Below are 5,867 nucleotides of genomic sequence, written 5' to 3' on the forward strand. Positions count from 1 at the left end.
AGTTTTCTTTTCAAGAGGTTCGATGTATAAACGAAAGAATGAATGAAGCCTTCTTTAATAAGTTAATTACGTTATATCGTTTTTTCTAAATATCCAATACGTCTATATAACGAAATCCATATTTCTATTTCCGAAAACAAAAATTGGGGAAGAATGAAAGAAGATTTAAAAAGAGGATACAAAGGGAAAAAGTAAAAAAAAGAAAAAAAATAAAAAGAAAGAAAAATAAATAAATAAATAAATAAAAAAAAGAAAAAAAAAAGAAAGGTAATAAAATTCACAAAAGAAGGAAAGAAAGAAAGAGAAAGAGAGAGAAAGAAAAAAGGAAACAAATGGAATAAAATGAAAAGGAAAACGCGTAGAGATCGAAAATGGGAAGGGGTGAGATGTGTGGGGGTAGTTCGGTGAAGAAGGAATAGGGAGAAATAGAGAGAAAGAGGGATAAGCGATGAAGAAGTGCACTCAAGGCAATTTTGACGTCACTTTGGCAGAGTTCCACGGCATCGCGTTCCATCTCGACACATAGCGTTCTACCGTAGAAACGTGGGAGTGGAATTCCCTGATTCTCACGAGCCTTATTTTGGGAAGCTCTGGCGGTGTTCATCCTCTTCGTCGATCTCCTCTTCTTCGGCCACTCTTCGTCGTTGTCGTCTTATGTACGTACGGCCGGAAGCTGTGGACTTACAAATTTGGAGCGGTGCTCCATTTTTTTGTCTTTCCACCAGAGATACACCATTTCGCAGGGCTCGTTGCCATTTTGAAAGGCTAGCTACACGAAAAGAGAGAAAAAGAGAGAAAGAAAGAGAGAGAGAGAGAGAGAGAGAGAGAGAACTTATCAAATTCAGACGTATCGTATTTTTGGAAAGGTTTTTGGTTATTCTTAGATGCTGACAAGGATTGAAACATTTCGATTCGCAGCACGCATTCTTTTTCCACCCACTCTCTTTCTTTCTCTCTCATTCTCTCTCTCTCTCTCTCTTTTTCTCTTTTTAAAACTACCTATGTATCTTTGCCAACATCGCAAGAAATTCTTTCGATCTAGTATACGTCTTTTCTCGCTTAGTCGCGATATCTCCGATGTAGTAAATCAGTTTGAAGTTGGGATAAAATAAAAGCGATGGAAAAAAATGTACGAACCGAGCTCAAAGATCGAGTGGACACGATCGTAAAAATTTCTTCTTCTCTTACGTAATATTCTATATATCTATCACGATTTTCTTTCTCTTTCCCCCTCTCTCTCTCTCTCTCTCTCTCTCTTTCTCTCTTTTACTGCGCGTGTATGTAGCACGCGATTTTCCTAACCGCGATTAGTTTCATAAATTAATGCTCGTCTCATATAATATTTATTACGACCTATTACGTATTCTTGCACTTCTCGATGACTCACCGAAAAAGTTGCAAACCATTCGCCTCGCTCGCTCGCTCGCTCGCTCGCTCGCTGTACTCGAAAAGAAAAAAAAAGAAAAAAGATCGAGAAAAGAAGAATCGAGAGGATAAATAAATTGACGCGTGAAAGGAATCGTTGTGGAGATGCATGTATACGTTTATTCGTTGAACACGTAACGTTTCGCGGTCGATCGTGAAAAACGCTTTGACGGTTTACGTGTCGTTCGAATTTACACGCAATTTATTATATACCGTACATACGCTATTGAACGATAGGTAATTAAGAAATGTATAAAAGATCTATATAAATTTTATTGCCGAAATGCTTATTAATGTGGCATCGAGAATCAGGCCTGAAAAAAAAAAAAGAAAAAAAAGAAATAAATCAATTCCGAATCTTTTAAATTTCTAATCTCATAGTCAAAAGGCATCTTCCATGTATATCGTTATCGTACGTAAACGCGTCAAGAGCGATCAATCGCGATTCGATCGCGATTATAATGACAGAGGTGTAACGCTCTGATGACTTCTGTCACGACGGTTGGTTGATCGAGCATAGTAGAGATCGACATAGCTACTAGCTAAAATAGAAGAAGTCGGTCGTCGTAGCTCGATGACCTTCGCAAGATCTTTCCAAGAATCGGTCACATTCCAGCAAGAGCTATGTCATTCGCGAGATCTATGACCACATCGGATCATTTCTCCGAATGAAATCATTTCACCGGCGAATCGTGTCACGCATTTTATGAAATCAACCAACTCGATTATTCACTGATCGACCGTCTACTAAGAAATAACTTATTATGACTTTCGAACAATCGAACCGTTCTTAATACCTTCGATATTGCATACGTAGGATAGATACATACATCGTACCAACGATTGGAATTTACACAATGAATTTTTTTTATAACATACGTTAGTTTTGTTTTTATTTTCTTTCTCTCTCTCTCTCTCTCTCTCTCTCTCTCTCTCTCTCTCTCTCTCTCTCTCTTTTTCTCTTCGCACTTTCTAATATTACACCATCAATTATTTGTTAAGAACCACGAGCGTAGCAAACCATAGATATATTCGTTTGTCCCGAGTGCAATTAAATACACGGTAATCCGGTCGCGGTAGAGGTTTAATAATCCTATTAGCGTACGAGGAAATAATCGATATCTGTCCAAAGTACGAACGAAAGGTCAAAAGGTCGGTACGAAGAGTTCGAGAGCAATTTCTAAAGCTCACCGAGAGATTTTCTCTTTACGTTAGTCATCCGCGAATATACGTACAAATATCTAATACCAGAATTCTATGAATTTCAACCTAGATGACGAGTTAAGAATAACCGTGCTCTATTTACAATTAATTTTTTTTTTTAAGGGATATCGAAGCAACTAATCGAAAGTATCGATCGACTTTACACATCGATTATAAATGTATTCGAAGAAAAATCATGAGAAACATCATTTTCTTCGAAGATTGTTTTTATCAACATTTGAAAAACGAAAGATAAAAACGATTGATCGACGACACGTGTCATTTTTTGGTTTTGTTTTGTTCGCTTATATTTTTTGTTTACTCTTTTTTTTTTTTTTTTTTTTTTTTTTTTTTTTTAAATAAACACGCCAGCGCAATTCGTATACTCGCGTTAGAATTTTTAATACGTTCGTCCAATAAAAATCATCGCTAAATCGTCCAAGAACATGAACTGACTTCGACAAAAAATAAAATGAAGAAGAGTGAATCCGTATCTGCAATCGAGAGCGGACGTTTCTACTTAACGTTTTCTTCGTTTTACGCAACCTACGAGAAGTATTTACTCTCTCAAAAGCGTTATTCAAAGGGTCAAAGTTGAAACGAATTTCCTATATAGCGGAATTCGACGCTCGCGTTGGCTCCTTTTAGAGTTTTACGGTAAAAGCACTGAAAAGGTACCGAATGGTATACGAAGAAATACGAATCGAGTAAAAAGAGAGAGAGAGAGAGAGAGAGAGAGAGAGAGAGGGGAGATTGGCAAAAGTTCGCTTTCGCGCGAAACCAGGCATTCTCGATGCGAAACTGACGTGCAATAGAATAAAAAAAAAAAAAAACAGAAAAAAAAAAAGAAAAAAAAAGAGAGAGATAAAAACAAAAAAGAAAGGAAGAAAGAAAGAAGGAGAGAAAGAAGGAGAGAAACAGATAGCAAATCCCAAAAGTGGAAGCTACCGGTAACAACTCTGGATCGAATCGTTGGAATACCACGGCGATCAATGGAATCCAAGCAAGGACGATCGGCTTCGGAATTGAATCGGAAAAAATCGCATTTCGCGAGTTGGCCAAAAGGACGAAATCAAGAAGAAAAGATTCCGCAGGTATATCGCGGCTTTGGTAATTCATGACGACAAAATCGTGCGATCGTCCTTTCGTCCTTTCCACGAAACGGACATTTCTTCGGCACTCGCGAAATTCGTACAGGAGAAGGAATCGACTTTCTGAAGGAAAAGAGAAAGACAAGGGAAGACAAGGATAGATAGACAGAGAAAAAGAGAGAGAAAGAGAAAGAAAGAAAGAGAATAAGGTTTTCTCTCTCGTATACGCTTTGTCTCGAGAGGAAGAGAGGGTTCTTCTTCCGTCCTCCTCCCTCGGTGGGTGTTCCTAAGCGAGAAAAAAGGTGTTTCTGCTGTGTCGGCGAGTAGTGGTAGTACTTACCGGAGCTTCTACCTGCAGAAACGTAATAGCCGGATAAAAAGGGTTCTAAGGATACTTTCCCAAAGACGTTCGTGTGCTTTTGTCGTGCCAGAATACAAGACACCCGGAATCTTTTATCTGAAAGAAAACAGAAAAGTAAAGACAAATAAAAGATATATCAAAATTAAAAAGAAAGAGGTTTAAATCATTGTTCCATTCATTAATGTTCAATCATGAATGATTCGATCATGAATGATTCGATCAATTAATCAGCTGACATATTTACGAAGATGGAATATTTAAAGGACGTCAAGAAATTTCTTTCGCCGGTAAAATTTCAAAAACTTTCTCGTTGAAACTAAGAGAAAGAGAGAACTAGAGAGAGAGAGAGAGAGAGAGAGAGAGAGAGAGAGAGAGAAGAAAAAAGAGAAAGAGAGAAAGAGGGCTTTGTCCTTCCGCAAAATCAGGATGCACGACGTGCGCGAGATACGCGCGTGAAACGTGTCGTGGATCTATCAAGTAAAAGGGAAAGAGAGATAAAGAGAGAGAGAGAGAGAGGGGTGGGTGGGAGGGAAGAGGGAGAGAAAGGGAAAGAGCTGAAACTTCAAACGACACGCTTCGACGACGACACGCTGCTACATCTCCCTCTTTTAAAATGCCTCTTTGTAGCGGCGTGTATCGCGAACAAAACAGCGCATCGGTAGTAAGAGTTTTGCAAAGAGAAAGAGAAGGATAAAGAGAAAGAGATAAAGAAAGAGAAGGATGAAGAGAGAGAGAGAGAGAGAGAAAGAGAGAGAAAGAAAGAAAGAGAGAGAGAGAGACCGAGAAAACAAAGGGTGAAGAAAAAGGACGACTGGGGTACGAAAGAGGTGGACGGAGAAAGACAGAAAAACACACACAGAGAGAAAGAGAAAGAGAGAGAAAGAGAGAGATCGGTTCCATTCAAACGGACTACTGCTTGCTACGATTTCCAATCGTCGACTGCTTCCTCGAAACGAGAGCCCCTTTGGCTATCCCGTCAACGAGACGAGAATCAGAGAGAGAAAGAGAAAGAGAGAGAGAAAGATAGATAGCACTTTGGAATACTGGCTTTCCTGTCGCTCCATTCAAGCGTTCTTGCAACGGTGGCATCGCTGGCTGTCGCATCCAAGAAGCTCCTTGATATTCCAGCGGTGCGCGAATGCCGCTTCTTCCATACGCGGCGATAATACCGGCTGCTCCAAATGGGGTGCCGTTCGTCCTCGGCTCTACTCGGCTCGGCTCGAGAAGAAGAGTAATAAGTATAAGGTAGAAGGGTGGGAGAAGAGGGCGCGTGGTGGCGGCGTGCTGGCCACGACGAACCAGTCGAAGGGTGGGGGGCACGAGAAAGACCCACCGCACCCGCTCTCTGCTACTCTGGGCCTCACCTTACGACTTACGTGGACATAAAAGGCAACTCCGTTGCGGAGGACCTCTTCTTCTTCTCTGACACATTGACACACCACCGTTCGATCCCTTACGTGGTACCGTCTCTTACCTTTCTCTCCTTTCCCTCCCTTCCTTCCTCTCTACCTTCTTCTTCTTCTTCTTCTTCTTCTTCCTCTTTCTTTTTCTTTGTTTTATCATTTACACGTTCTCCCGTTCTATATCCTTCCCGATAATTTTCTTGTTTCTAGCAAATCTAATATAAAATCAAATCTAAGAGCCCATTGCGAGTCCTTTTCTTTCTTTCTTTCTTTCTTTCTTTCTTTCTTTCTTTCTTTCTTTCTTTCTCTCGCATTGCGTTAATAAAGAGTTAGGAAGGATAAAGAGATAAATATCGAACGATCCAAGAGAACGAATTCGCACGA

At 40.0% G+C, this 5,867-nt stretch overlaps 1 long non-coding RNA gene across 3 annotated transcripts in view; it reads right to left on the minus strand.

Annotated features, from left to right (window-relative positions):
• Positions 1 to 302: 302 nt before the first annotated feature.
• Positions 303 to 5,867, minus strand: part of LOC122632006 — an 18,738-nt gene continuing 13,173 nt past the window's right edge. For 2 of the 3 annotated variants that reach the window (XR_006327800.1, XR_006327798.1), the window contains exons 2-3: positions 4,060 to 4,176; positions 303 to 769 (exon numbers count right to left, since the gene is read on the minus strand). This is a non-coding gene — a long non-coding RNA (uncharacterized LOC122632006). Of the gene's footprint in view, positions 770 to 3,884; positions 4,177 to 5,867 lie in introns of those variants that run through there. The other variant, XR_006327799.1, reaches the window with a different exon arrangement.

This window comes from Vespula pensylvanica, chromosome 9, assembly GCF_014466175.1.
Source record: "Vespula pensylvanica isolate Volc-1 chromosome 9, ASM1446617v1, whole genome shotgun sequence".
NCBI classification, from domain to species: domain Eukaryota; kingdom Metazoa; phylum Arthropoda; class Insecta; order Hymenoptera; family Vespidae; genus Vespula; species Vespula pensylvanica.